The following is a 15,670-nucleotide window of genomic DNA, read 5'->3' on the forward strand; positions in this document are numbered from 1 at the left end:
TATTCAATTAAGTAAATAATCAAATATTTTCTCTACCATCTAGGTATAGTAGAAAGATTGTGGCTTGGAATTAAAATATTTTAGTTAAATATCCATATTTGTTACCTACAGTTTAAGAGTTTGGGGTAATCAATCTTTCAAGATGGCAATTTTCCTCATTATTAAATAAGAATAGTTATAAGTATGTACAGTTATTATAAGCATGTGAGGAAATGCTCTATCGCAATGCAAAATCTTCACAACTGGACAAATAGGGAACGCAATGATAAGTCAAGAAACGATTGAATTTGTCACGGATTTTGTGTTGCTTAGATCCACAATCAATGCTCACGAAAGCAGCAGTCAACGGATTAAAAGATGCCTTGCTTTGGGTGAATCTACTGCACATGAAAGCAAAGACGTTTCAGGCCATGGGATTGTCTATGACCTCATATGCACTTGAGAGGTGTACGATGCATAAGGAAGATCAAAGAATTCGTGCATTTGAGTTGCGGTGCTGAAGAAGAAAATCGAACGTGAATGGACTGCTAAAAGGACCAACTTTTTGTATTTTCCAATACAACAAATTCCAGGACTCTGGCCCACCGGCCCCTCTCCAGATTCCCCTCCTCCCTGTCACATTCAGCTCCCATTACCTGCAGCAGAGACTCCGCTGGTCTAGCCTCAGAACTGGACAGAAGAAGGCACCTGAAGGGCTGGCTGGGTGAATGAAAACAGATGACCTTACAATACAAACCCCCCTGCTGGTGAGGGAGCAGCGGTGGGGCGGCCGCAGGGCAGGACAGCTCCTCCATGGCACTTGGACGTGGCTGGCTGGCTGCTCCCTCCATGAGCGAGGAAGCCTACCTCCCAACGTAATGCTTTCAGAAGTGTTTTTGGTATAAAATAAATGCAAAGAAGATGGGCTTGGGAGCCGCGGGGGCTGCCCCACCCTCACCCCGCCCAGACCTCCGATCATGCAACGCTCTTAGGGGAACAGTCGAGTGTATGCAGGTGCTGCTGCTCCCTAAGGACTTGGAGGCCCGGCCCGGCTCGGGCTGCAGGGCAGCCACCAGCGTGTCTGACGTGACAGCCCCAAACTCCTAGCTGAAGGTGCCGCGCAACAACGAGGATGTCAATGGCAATTGCCCACTCGCACAGGGCGGCCGGTGTTGCAGCTGAGCGCTCTCATGGACAAAGAAGACCCCACTGAGAATAAGGAATACAGGCGATGATAGCGAGGACACTCCGCGGGTGGATCATGGCGAGGTCCAGGAGTCCCGTGGCCCCATGGTAGGTGAGGGCACTGTGCAGGCAGACCTGCTGGGAAGGCCACCCCGGCTGCCACTAGTGCTGTGGTGTTAGCCCAGGAGTGGCGACTCCCCTCCAGGCACTGCCCAGAGCGCAGGAGGCAGATCAGAGCCACCAAGAAAGCCCCCGCACTGCCAATGAGGCTGAAGAGGCAGCTCTCTGGGGCATATGTGCTGCACTTGCTGATGAGGGAGACAGGATGTTCCCACCCAGGGACAGCACACTAAACCAAACTGAAGATGACACCTAGTCACCAAGGGACCAAGAAGGCTCACAGGGGAGTTCACCATCGCCTTTGTGGAAGGAATGATACCCTCCCCCCAAGGTTCAGAAAAGGAATTCAGGATTGGAAAATCGGTCTCTTCTGAAGTCATGGTAGTCTTGCTCAATTGTCAATTGAGGATTTTTCTCTTTAACTTCCTCCAGAGTCAACACAATCCAGCTAGACCACAGCATGTACACTGGTACAGATAGGAGCAGAAACACAGGGAAAACAGGACAGATAAACCCCTCAGGACCAATAATGAGGGTAGCGATACCAAGAGGGTAAGGGGAAAGTGGCGGGAGAAAGGGGGAACCCATCACAATTATCTACCTATAGCCCCCTCCCAGGGGGACAGACAACAAAAAAGTGGGTGCAGGGAGACATCGGTCAGTGTAAGACATGAAAAAAATACATAAATTATCAAGGTTTCATGAGGGAGGGAGGGTGGAGAGAGCGGGGAAATGAGAAGCTGATACCAAGAGCTCAAGTAGACAGAAAATGTTTTGAGAATGATGATGACAAGTGTACATATGTGGTTGACACAATGGATACATGTATGGATTGTGATAAGAGCTGTACAAGTTCCCAATAAAATGATTTCTTTAAAAAAAACCAACACTGTATTGGAAGAGCGTAGCTAGAGTGCTCCACAGAGGCAAGCATGGGAACAGCTCATCCTACATACTCTGGAAATATTGTCAGAAGAGACCAGTCCTGGAGAAGGACACCATACTTGGTAAAGTGGACGATCAGTGAAAAACAGAAAAGCCCTTAAGGAGATGAATGGACACTGGATGCAACAACGGGCTCAGACACAAGAGCAATTGTGAGGCTGACACAGGAATGTGCAGTGTTTCATTCTGTTTGTGCACAGGGCCATTCTGAGATGGAGCCGACTTGCTGGCATCTAAGAGTAACAATGGTAATGCATTGGTCAGTATTGTTATCTGAAAACCTTAAACCATCACGATAGTGATTCATCAGTCAGTATTGTTATCTGAAAACCTTAAAACATCACAATAGTAATGCATTGGTCAGTATTGTTATCTGAAAACCTTAAAACATCACAATAGTAATGCATTGGTCAGTATTGTTATCTGAAAACCTTAAAACATCACAATAGTAATGCATTGGTCAGTATTGTTATCTGAAAACCTTAAAACATCACAATAGTAATGCATTGGTCAGTATTGTTATCTGAAAACCTTAAAACATCACAATAGTAACGCATTGGTCAATATTGTTATCTGAAAACCTTAAAGAAAAAAAAACAGGGGCATGATCAAAGTCTTAGAGAGAAAGATGTAATCTTTTGTGTTGAAGGAAGACCGAAAGAGGAAAGAGATACAATGACAGGGAAAAGCCCCAAGCTCACTATTATTGAATCAATTTAGGGTCCCCGTGTCTAACTGCTCTATAGAGTTTCCCAAACTGTAAACCTCACAGGAGCAGAAACCCTCATCTCCCCCCAGTAGGTCAGCTGTCAGGTTTAACCTGCCTGTCTTTGGTACGCAGGCCAATGCTTACTCCACCATGTCACCAGGGCTTCTTTGAATTACAAAGAAAGGAAATAAAAATATAAATAAAAGAAGACCTATACTAGATTGAAAAATAAGAGATGCAATTTTAGAAAAGGATATTTATGGATTCATAGAAATGAGTCCAATGGAAAATTATAATGGAAAATAGTTGCAAACTTAAAAAGTTTGATGTACAAATATGTTTGCTACAATTGATGTATGGAAGGTTGTAAGAACTGTAAGAACTCCCAATAAAATGATTTTTAAAAAAGGACAGTTTGACATACCATACTATGGTAAAGATCCTCAATATTACTAGGTGGGTTTTAAAACATCTTAAGTATATAAAATTAGCTACTATTTTCTCTTTCTTTTTAATTTTTCAAAATTATTTGCAGGTTGTTATATAAACATAACCTGAAATGTAATAAATTAATTTCTCCAAATTTTGCTGGTTCACACTTTTCCTTCCTATTTTAAATTAAACAAACATATTTTTAAAGCAACTTTGATCATTATATTACAGCCTAGAAAATACTAGGAATATTTTGTTGTCTGTATGTATTAGAGTTTAGGTTCTGAGCACCTTTTATGCAGAAGGCTATAAATGACAGTGATAGTCCAAAATCCATTTGCACAGTCTTCAAGTGAATCATGCATCCGCTGAATTCCTTCTGAAAACTAACCAGGATATGAATAGTTTTGCCCTCAGGCAGAGGACATTAGAAACTGGACTACCTCAAGTATTCCTGCAATTCAAGAACACTTTGTTCTAATAACATGGCATTCTATGATACTCACCTTCCCAACATGATCACTGAAGATAAAATGGGTGCATAAGCAAATGTGATGAAGAAAGCTGATGATGCTCAGCTATCAAAAGATATAGCATCTGGGGTCTTAAAGGCTTGAAGATAAGCGGCCATCTAGCTGAGAAGCAACAAAGTTCATGTGGAAGAAGCACACCAGCCTGTGTGATCATGAGGTGACCATGGGATCAGGTATCAGGCATCAAAAACCCAGAACAAAAAACATCATATCAATGTGAATGAGGGGAAGTGCGGAGTGGAGACCCAAAGCCCATTTGTAGAAAATTGGCCATCCCCTTACAGAAGAGTCACAAGGAAGAGATGAGCCAGTCAGGGTGCAGTATAGCACCGATGAAACATACACCTTTCCTCTACTTCTTTAATGCTACCCCCAACCACTATCATGACCCCAATTCTACCTTATAAATCCAGTTATACCGGAGCATGTACACTTGTACAGATAAGAGCTGGAAAAACAGGAAATCCAGGACAGATAAACTCCTCAGGACCAATAATAAGAGTACTGATACCAGGAAGGTAAGGGGCAGGTGGGAAGAGGGTTGAAGAAAAGGGGAGCCGATTACATTGGTCTTCATATAACCCCCTCCCAGGGGGATGGGCAACAGAAAAGTGGGTTAAGGGAGACATCAGACAATGTAAGACATTTAAAAATAATACTAATTTATAAATTATCAAGGGTTCATGAGGGAGGGGAAAATGAATATCTTATATCAAGGGCTCAAGTAGAAAGAAAATGTTTTGATAATGATGACAGTAACATATGTACAAATTGCTTGACACAATGGATGGCTGTGTGGATTGTGATAAGAGCTGTACAAGCCCCCAATAAAATGATTTAAAAAAGAAGAAGAAAGTGGATTACCTCTTCTACCTTGGTAGTCAGCCCAGGGAGTCTCCTGGATTTGTCTCATGTGTAGAGCACCTTCCTGGGGGTGGTACGAGGGGTCTGATAGCCATGAGTCAAGCCCTGTCAGTCATTCCCTGACTACCCTGTTTGGAAGTCTCTGGTCTAATCTTATAAACTCTTCTGTCTAACATATGTGTCCCAATTGTGGCTCTATTCTTGGTCGAGTCATCCCAGCTGCAATGTATGGAGCTTCTCCAAATTATGAATTTGTGATGGTGCATGGCTGACTGAACCATACATCCTGGACATGATTATGGTTTCTCTCATCTGGATGATGAGTCTCTGTCTCATTTAAACCTTAATAAAATTTTCCCATGAATTATATTAGAACTTCAGGGTCTTTTGTGCTCTAAAATATTGTCATCGGATCTCATTTTTCCTGTGCTTACATGAATTTGAAGATAATTACATCGTCATATTTTTCTCTGGATTTTTAATCTCTTAATATAAATTTTGAAAGCAAAACAAAAAGCAGCCCACCAAACTCACCATTCTCCAGTCAATTCTGACTCACAGCAACTCTATAAGACAGGGCAGAACTGCCTTTGTGAATTTCCAAGCCTGTAACTCTTTATGGGAGTAGAAAGCTTCATTTTTCTCTTAATATAGCTACTGAAAATTAATGCTTCGTTAATTCAGCCATTGAATATAATGGAATGCACACCCACAAAACACTAGAGGTGGAAAGGTAGACCAGCCTGTGTATGTAAACTAGTCAGGGAAAAGAGGGCGGCCAGTAGATACAGATGTTGGAAAAACTGAAAGCAAAGGACTATTTATAGTTGAATCCAGTGTGAAATCATAGTAAATGTTACCCCAAACTGCCGTCAGAGACTTCTTTGTTTGAACAGTGAAAAAAAATAGTGTATGTCGGTGAGTACAGGGAGCAGAAATTTACTTTCTCACAGTCTAAAGTCTAAATTTAGAGGTCTTCTCTGGGAGCTCTGGAGGTCATGTAGGTTAGGTGTTGGAAAGATGAGATTGCCTTCTCCCATAAAATCAGGATCTTTTCAACAGTAATGGTTTTGATTTTTCTTTTCTCTTCTCACTGGGAAATTTCTCTTTCCCCTTCTCTCTCCCTCCTTCCCTCTCTTTCCCTATGACTGAGAAAGGTCCTTAATTTTTCAGCTTCCATTCGTTGACTCTGTCCTTTTTATGTGGCATGGAATCTATCTTCTCCTATCTCTGCTTAATCGGTCGTTTTAATATCTCAACAATCAGTGAAGTAAAAGATAACGCATAACCTCTTGCTGTAACCCAGAAACCCATTCTAAATGGAATGACAGCCATAGCAGCATGGTTGCTGTCATTTTTAGGCACCAACCAGTCAGTTCAAACCCATAGCAACATTTTTCACAACAGCATGAAGCCTTGCCTGGCACTGCCGCCCTCAGTTGGACCTGGGTTGAGCTCCTTATGGCATCCCCTCTTAATCTAGCTTGCTGAGGGGCTTCCACTTTTTTTTTTTTTTTGCTGATCTTCTATTTAATCAAGAAAGATGTCCTTCTTTAGAATTCCGGTACCCCTTGATAGCATGTCAGAAGTAAATGAGCCAAAGTCTTACCATCTTTTCTTCTAAGAAGCCTTATGACTGTCCTTCTTCTGAGGCTGATTTGTTCTTTCTTCTACAAGTTCATGGGGTGGTGGAGTGAAATTTCTTAATATAATTCTTCTATGCTATTCTCTGTAATTCCCAACAATTGATTGGGTAGGGCTATGTGAATAGAGTGTGTGTAATACTTTAGTTAGTGCCATGAGTTGATTCTGACTCACAGCGATGTGATATACAACAGAATAAAATACTGCAGGATCCTATGCCATCTTCACAATGGTGCTTGTGTTTGTGCCCATTTGTGCAGTCATGGTGTCAATCCATCTTATGGAAGGTCTCCCTCTTTTTCACTGACCCATGCTCCTTTACCAAGCCTGATGTCCTTCTCCGGGGACGAGTCTCTCCTGGCAAGGTGTCCAAAAAACTTGAGATGAAGTCTGCCCATCCTTGCCGTTAAGGGGCATTCTGCCTATACTTCTTTCAAGACGCATGTGTTTGTTCTTTTGTTAGTCCCTGGTACTTTCAATATTCTTTGCCTGGATCATAATTCAAATGTATCAGTTTTACTTTGGTCTTCCTTATTCAATGTTCAACTTTCACATGCCTGTGGAGCAATGGAAAATGCCGTGACTTGGGGCAGGGGCCACGACTTCGGTTGTTGTGAGGTGCTGTCAGTTTAGTTCCAACTCATAATGACCCCGTGGACATCACAAAGAAACACTGCCTGATCCTGCGTCATCTTCACTGCCATTCTTATGTTTGAAGCTAAATGTCCAGAGAAATGCATAACTTGATCTCCTGACTGCTTCCTTGAGCTTGATTTTGGATCCAGCCAGATGAAACCCTTCACAACTTCAATATTTTATTCTTTTATCATGATATTGTGATGGGCATAATAGCTACACATTGCACTGCTAACCCCAAAGTCAGCCGTTCAAAACTGCCAGATGCTCTGAGGGAGAAAGATGGGGCTTTCTACTCCAGACTAGAGTTATAACCACAGAAATTCACATGGGGCTGCTCTATCTGTCTCAGGGGCCACTATGAGTCAAAATTGATTTGATAGCAGTGAGTTTGGTGGTTTTTTTAGACTCTCATGATGTTACCTATTGGTCCAATTGTGAAGAATTTGTTCTTTACATGAAATTGTAATCCATCCTGAAGGTTGAAATCTTTGATCTTCATTAGCAAGTGCTTCAAGCCCTCTTCAGTTTCAGAAAGTAAGGTTGTGTCATCTACATATCTTAAGTTGTTAATAAGGTTTCCCTTAATATTGATGCCACATTCTTCTCCATATAGTCCAGCTTCTCTGATGATTTGGTCAACATACAGATTTGCTTAACATACCCTGACAAACCCTTTTCTGATTTTAAACCATGCAGTATTCTCTTGTTCTGTTCACACAACTGCTTCTTGATCCATGCACAGTTTCCTCATAAGCACAATGAAATATTCTAAAATTCTTCTTCTCAAGCCTATCCATAATTTGTTATGATCCATACAATTGAATGGCTTTGCATAATCAATAAAACATAGTAATCAATAAACACTAAAAAATAAGTATTAACAAATGAAACTTTAAGGTCTCTGTTATTATTTCCAGCAAGTTGATTCTGACTCATGGCTACATATTTATCATAATATTAATCATAATATAATTAGATTTTTAGTAGCCTTAAATCACAGTATAAATCACTTGGATATGTTTGTCGTCTCCCACATGTCATGCATATCAAGTTTCAGGATTTGAATTTAAAATATCAGACTTTCATTTCACATTTCTCTACATTACTTGTGAATTTGGACAACAGTCTCTGTCATTTGTGACAAGGATGGCACCTACTTCCATTTTGATGGCACTGTTAGATGTGTCCTAGTGTCCAGGGTTGGTGCTCAGAAAAAAATTTTTGGTTTACAACATCTAGTTTTAATGCAACATTTTCTTTTACTAGTTTGAGTATTTTCACATTAGTCCCTTGGAAAATAGTTCAGATTTCTAAATTACATTTTGGAAACTTGCCTTCCCACCTCAACCACAAGGATTATATGCTCCCAAAAGTCTTCGTAGCTAAAGAATTTGTGGTTGAAACACTTGAACCAATTATTGAGGAAATTGGTTTCAGGGGACCTTTTATAAATACTACTTATGTTGTCAAAAATATAATAATCAGAAAAGCAATATAAATAGTCAATCAATGGCATTTTAAATCATTTGATAGCAATAATGAACATAGCACAAGTAGTTCCTTGGCCATTTCTTGATTACTGAACAGCCATCAAGGGCCTAGAAGGGAAGATTGTACGCTGCATAATACTGGACAACTAGAGCATGTGAGCAACATAGTCCGCCAGACAGCTTTTAGAATCTCCCTTCCGTGCTTTTTAATAAAAATGATTGGGGCTCATTGGTTGTCCTGTAATCATATAGTTGACATTTTATGTGGAATTCTACTTAAATGTTTTGATGCCTTTGGATTGTATGCTTCCTAAGGAATCCCAGAAATAAAATTATTTATATAATTTAAATGGAAACAAAACAAACCCAAACAAAAACATATTCCTAGTCTTGCGGCGCCCTGGTGGTTCAGTGTTCTAAGCACTTGGCTGCTAACCCAAAGCCTTGCTTTTTGACGCTGCCAACCATTCCACAGGAAAATGATGGCCTGGTCTGCATCTGTGAATCATACACCCTGGAAACCGTGGGGCACTCCTACCTGGTCCTATGCAGTCACTATGAGTCAAAACTCAACTGAGTGGATTTCCTGAATATACTCATGTTTCTATGGGTTCAGGAGAATTTGGTGTTAGAACACAGAGTAAAATAGGATGTTGACCCACAATTATCCTGACACCCATCATGGCATATTCTCCCTAGTATAATGGATTCAACTGTTTGTGTTACTTTGCCTCAGAATACTTCAGTTTTTCCAGAGCTACTCTATTGGGAATGTAGAAAATAAAAACTGGCATGCACGTCAATTCCCTTTTCCTAGCTCTTTTCTAATTTTTAAAAATGTTATTCTTCATAAGATTTACCTACATTTCCAGCGACTCAAGTTTTATTTTCTTTAATCACAATTGCAGAAGTGGTATATATTTTATAAGGAGTGGGTGTTAAATCATCATTGCATGGTGCAGTTGCAGAATACTACGACAGACAGACCTGTGGCTCTAACTTTGAGTGTTACCACAGTTGTTCAACATGCCAGTGATGCAACGTTGACCTTGACTTTGTAAGACTCCACAGCCTCACCTATAAAATGGAACTAATGATAATCTTGAAGATTAAATTCAAAAGATGTATTTAAAGAGTTCAGCACTGCACCTTGTTCCTACTAAATTTCTCCCAAACGTTGCTTATTTGAAGTTGTAGATCCCTATAAAACCCAAGCTGCTTGGCAGAAAATTATACTCTCCTCCATGGTCTTACTAAAATGTAGCTTTTATATCTTATCCATGAAGACTGTCCAGTACTAATCTTACAAACTAATCTGGACGACTTTTGGTTCACCGAGCACACTTTTTATTTAAAACTTGGTTCATGTCCTTCCCAAATTTAGGTGCTTAAAACAACTTTAACTATTTTGCAAACATAGACTCTTTTAAGGTTTCTTGGTGTTTGAAAGAAAATATATTGTTTTGCAAGAAAAAACAATTTAACAACTACTTGACAACTTATACACCATAACATTTAATCATATTAAATACACAAATAAATAATTTTAATTCATTTTTGTAACTATGTCCACACTCATCTGGCAGTTTGCCATACTGCGGTGGCTTGGATGTTGCTGTGAGGTTGGAAGCAGGGTCGTCCTTGGTGAACCGTCTCAGGTGAGTTCCAGACTTAGAAGAGCCCAGGAAAAAGAAATAGGTTCTCCCTTTCTGAGGGATTAGCCACTGAAAACTTTGTGAATTACAGCAGAGTATTTGGAGACATCGTGCTAGAAAATGATTCTTCAGAGGCAAGAAGGCAAGCACAATGCACATGGAGATGAGTTGCTTCCTCAAAGTTCATGCTAATGACTTGGATGGAATAAAGCTAGCAGGACCTTCATATGCTAATTGCACACAATATAAAATGAGAAGAAACAGTTGCAAACAGCCCCTGATAATTGAATGTGGACAGTACAAAGTATGAGTCTAAGAAATTCAGAATATCAAAAATTAAATTATGTACTTAAATACATAACAATTGACATCCTCGGTATTGGTGAGCTGAAATGGGTGGCACAGGTCATTAAAATCAGATAACCATGTGGTTTGCCCTGCCAGGAATGACACCTCCCAGAGGAATAGTCTTGCAGTCATGATCAAAAAGAACATTTCAAGATATATCTTAAAGTATCATGCTTTCTGTCATAGGGAAATATCTATATACACACCGAAAAGTCTACTTAATACAGCTATTATTCACATTTATGCATCAACCACTAAAAATAGTGATGAAGAATTTGAAGAAATATACCAACATCTTCAGTCTATATCTAATAAAGCACACTCAAATTGCAATGACAGTTGAATTTGAAGAAAATTCAAACAAGTCCACAAGAGCCAGAGCACAACCTTGAGTATATCCCATCTGAATTTAGTGAAAATTTCAAGAACATATGTAGCATAATCCACTAATGACCAAAGACATGTTGAGTTGTAGGATGGCATAAAGAACATCATATATGAAGAAAGCAAGAGGTCATTAAACTATATGAAAGAAAGTAAAGAGAAAAAAACAGGATGTTTGAAGAGACTCTGAAATTTGCTCTTGAACATAGAGAAGTTAAAGCAAATGGAAGAAATGTTGGAAGCAAAAGCTAAACAGAGATTTTCAAGGGTATCTTGAGAAGACCAAATATTATAATCAAATGTGAAAATACTTGGAGTTACATGCAGAAAAGCAAAATCATGCTCAGTATATCTCAAGGTGAAAGAATTTAAGAAAAAAATTCAAGCTTGCTTTACAATATGTAAAGAAGTCATGGAAAAATATTGAAAGATGCAAGAAGCTTCCAAAGAAGATATAAAGAATACAGAGTCACTGTACCAAAAAAATGGACTTTCAACCATTCCAAGAGGTAACATATGGTCAAGAACCAATGGTGTTGAAGAAAGAAGTTCAAGTTGTACTGATGGCATTAATGGAAAAAACACACCTCAAGGAATTGACGGAATATCAATCAAAATGTTTCAATAAACTGATAAAGCACTGTGTATTAGGCTGAGTTGCCCAGAAAAACAAAACCAGTGATACTCACATATGTATAAGAAGAAACTTCATATAAAAACAAAGAAAGTCACTGCCATCAAGTAGTTACTCATTGTAACCTATAGGACAGGGTTTCCAAGACTGTAACTCTTCATGAAAGTATAAAGCCTTTTCTTTATCCTGTGGAGTAGCTGGTGGGTTCAAACTGCTGACCTTGTAGTTAGCATCCTAGCACTTAACCACTATGCCACTAAGGCTCCTTATATCAAGAAGTAACTTGATATCAAGAAAACATCCCAGGCCAGTCCAACTCAAGTCTATGGGTCCAAATACTAGCCAGAGCCCCCTTAAGACTTGTGTAGCCACAAGGTGGTGATGGAGAAAGGTGAAGCAGGATGTGGGAAGATCACAGGCAAGTGGCTGCAGAGTCCTGTGGATCCAAGGTCAGGCAGGGCCCAGACAGCCCAGTTAGCAGCCCACATGGAGCCACCCCTGGAGCAAGATACAGTCCCAGCAAGGATAAAGTTAAAGGACAAGAGCGAAAAAGGAGAACTTCCGTATTGTTTTTCTTAGAGAAAAGAGGCATCCTTAGTCTGTGACCTGGTTGATAGGTTGGACTCCACCCTTAATCTTTCATACAAATTCAAGTTGACATAAAATCTAACCATCACACACTGGAATCACACACTGGAATTGGCCTATGTCAAGAAATTTGTAAAACTGTTACCTGGACAACTCTATTTGTTTCCATTCCAAAGAAAGCAATGGAACAATTCCTTGTTAATGTTACTGAACCAATATCACATGCAAGTAAAAGGTTGCTGAGGATTATTTAAAACAAAACAAGACAAACAGAGCAGTCCATGAACAGAGCACTGCGTGAAATTCAAGCCCAATTCAGAAGAGGACGTGGTACCAGGAATGTCATTGCTGACTTCAGATGGTCCTTGCCCGAAAGCACAGAATAGGAGGAATATGCTCACTCGCGCTTTGTCGACTGTGCACAGGCACACTATAGAGCATAAGAAGCTTACAACAACATTGAGAAAAATATAAATTTCAGAGCACTTTATTGTGCTCATGTGGAACCTGTACATGGACCAGCAGGCAGTTCTTAAAAGAGAACGAGGGAATACTGCATCCTTGAAAATGTGAAAAGGTGTGTGTCGGGTTGTAGCTTTTCACCATACTATCAAATCTGTCTGATCAGCAAATACTCCAAGAAGAAGGGTTTTATGAAGAGCCTGGCACCACAATTGGAGCAATGTGTATCAGGAACCTGCCATATGCAGGTGAAAGCTTTGGAGATGATATCAGAGGAGACAGTATTTGGGAGATGGTATCAGAGGAGAGCAGTCCCTGGAAAGGGCCATCAGTCTTGGTCAAGTAGATGGTCAGACTGAAAGAGGAAAGCTGTCAAGGAGCTCCACTGACACCGTGGCGGCAACAATAGACTCAAATGTGATAGTATGAAGACGGCACAGCATTGGGCCGTGTTTCTGTCTGCTGTGCATAGGTTCTCTCAGAGTCAGTACCAACAACATCTAACAGCAACATACATTTATGTGCTATCCTCTCAATCAGATTTTAGGAGACTTATGCCACTTTCCTAAATTCCCTCGTGTCTCTCAGCAGCCAGTCCTTGTACCAACTCTTAGCTCAACCTAAAATACGCTGAATCTTTTTTGCCATATTTCCATTGGTACATATTCATAGTTTTTCTATTTTTTGCCCCTTTACTTTCTCCTTTATTTTCTGATACTCCCCTCAAATTGATATGTAAACGCGTGGTGCTCTTTTATAGGTTTTTTGAGACGGTTCATTTCACCTCAGTTATTTTTCTATTTCTTTACGATGTATGAATTTCCTGTTATCTTTAAACTCATTCATATGCTTTTGATCCCATCTGGGCTTCTTCAAATACAGATGTATTCAATTATCTGGTTGACTCTGCTATATTCAATATTCTTCATCAACACAATAATTCAAATGCATCGGTTCATTAGACTTCCTTAATTATTACTCATTTCCATTATATTTTTCCCTTCAGAATTTCCACTTTTACAGCCTTAATTTATCTATTGCAGTACTATCTCTGTACTCTCATTGCCACCACATACTCCATTCATCCTTAGAACATTGTTGTTTCAAGTTGTCTTTGAATGCACTGCAAATCATAGCAACCTCATATATGATACAAGACACTACTCAGTCCTACCATCTTCCCTTCCAAATTACACAAATCCATTGTTGAGGCTCCGTTGTATTTTGAGTGATTTCTAACTTAGGGGGATCAGCTGCCACCATTATATCAGATAATATTCTGTTGTGCTCCATAAGATTTTTATTGACTAATTTATGGAAGTAGAGCACCAGGCATTTCCTCCTATTCTGTCTTAGCCTGCAGGCTCTGCTAACCTGCTGGCATTTCAAAGACTGGTGTCATTACTTTCAACAATTTGCAAAGCACCACAGTGCCACAAATTGCCAGATGGGTGGTATTCTTTGAAATACACTTATTTCAATTCCTTGAAATTATTTTTAAAAGTTACATGGAAGCTTTCATCTGCTAAGGTCAACATCTGGACCTACTAAGAATTCGTTTCTAGGGACTACTTTATTTGTAAGAATAAGTCACCCTTTCCTGCTTTGTTGTTATTCTTGTCAGATGCTGTTGAGTCACTTCTGACTCACTGTGACCCTCCGAACATATCACAGTCATTTCTATATTTCCACCCAACTTTGTAGTCATTGTGTCAATCCATGTCTTACATAGTCTTCCTCTTTTCCACCAACTCTCTACTGAGCATAATGTCCTCCTCCAGGGACTGGGACCTCCTGATAGTATGATCAAATACATGGAGAAAGGTCTCATGATGACCAATGCAAAGGAGCATCCTGTCTGGGCTTCTTCAAGTACAGATGTATTTAATTGTCTGGCAGACTCTGCTATATTCAATATTCTTCATCAACACAATAATTCAAAGGCATCAGCTCTTTAGGCTTCCTTAATTATTATTCACTCCCCCCAAGCCCCAAAATAAATAATTAAAATATCTCTGCTTGGGTGGATCCTGAATAACTATGGATAGCATAGCAAAGAATGGCAATGGAAACCCTGATTCATGATATGTTTTAATACTTTTGTTGAAAATTGCATTTTTAGGATATAATGTAGTAACTATGGATTCTGCTTTATATTTTAGGTGTTAGTTTTTAATGACTTGCCTATATTTAAGCAACAGAATTTTTCTCCACTTGAGTACATGGAATCAAGTCTGGCTTAAATATTTTAATCCTTACATTTGTTTTTAGCTTGACTTCCAAAGCTTCACACTTGTGCCTGCATAGTTCAAGGTTATACTCAAACAGTTCAAATTCAAAAGAGTTCTACCCTTTGCTGGAAAATGTTTATGTGAGTTGAGAATTTAATTTTCCATCAGTTTAGAATCTGCTTGGATTTTGTTTGCTATAAGACTTCTGATGGAGATCAAAGACTAAAGATATTAGTATGAATTGCATCTCAATATTAAAACAAAATCTTTTTAACTGGACCAATAAGTAATAATATTAACACATGAATAAATATTGATATTTTTAGTTTAATTTTGTTACTTGGACCTACAACCAATGCTCATGGAAGCAGCAGTCAAGAAGTCATATAATGCATTGCATTCAACAAATTAAAGTAAAAGTTAGGCAATGAATAAAGAAGACCAAAGAACAGATGATGACTTTGAATTTTTTCCCCATCATTTTATCAGGGGCTCATACAACTCCTATCACAATCCATACATACATCAATTGCGTAAAGCACATTTGTACATTCATTGACCTAATCATTCTCAAAACATTTGCTCTCCACCCACACCCCTGGCATCAGGTCCTCATTTTTCCCCTCCCTTCTCCCTCCCCCTCCCTCATAACCCCCTGATAATTTATAAATTATTATTTTGTCATATCTTGCTCTGTCCCACATCTCCCTTCCCCCACTTTTCTGTTGTATGTCCCCCAGGGAGGAGGTCACATGTAGATCCTTGAAATCATTTTCCCCTTTCAAACCCACCCTCCCTATACCCTCCCAGTATCGTCACTCATACCAC

General features: G+C 39.5%; 1 pseudogene; it reads right to left on the bottom strand.

Moving 5' to 3' along the window:
- Nucleotides 1–954: 954 nt before the first annotated feature.
- LOC142439965 (transmembrane protein 150A pseudogene) overlaps nt 955–15,670 on the bottom strand; it is a 30,666-nt pseudogene continuing 15,950 nt past the window's right edge.

This window comes from Tenrec ecaudatus, chromosome 2, assembly GCF_050624435.1.
Source record: "Tenrec ecaudatus isolate mTenEca1 chromosome 2, mTenEca1.hap1, whole genome shotgun sequence".
Lineage (NCBI taxonomy): Eukaryota > Metazoa > Chordata > Mammalia > Afrosoricida > Tenrecidae > Tenrec > Tenrec ecaudatus.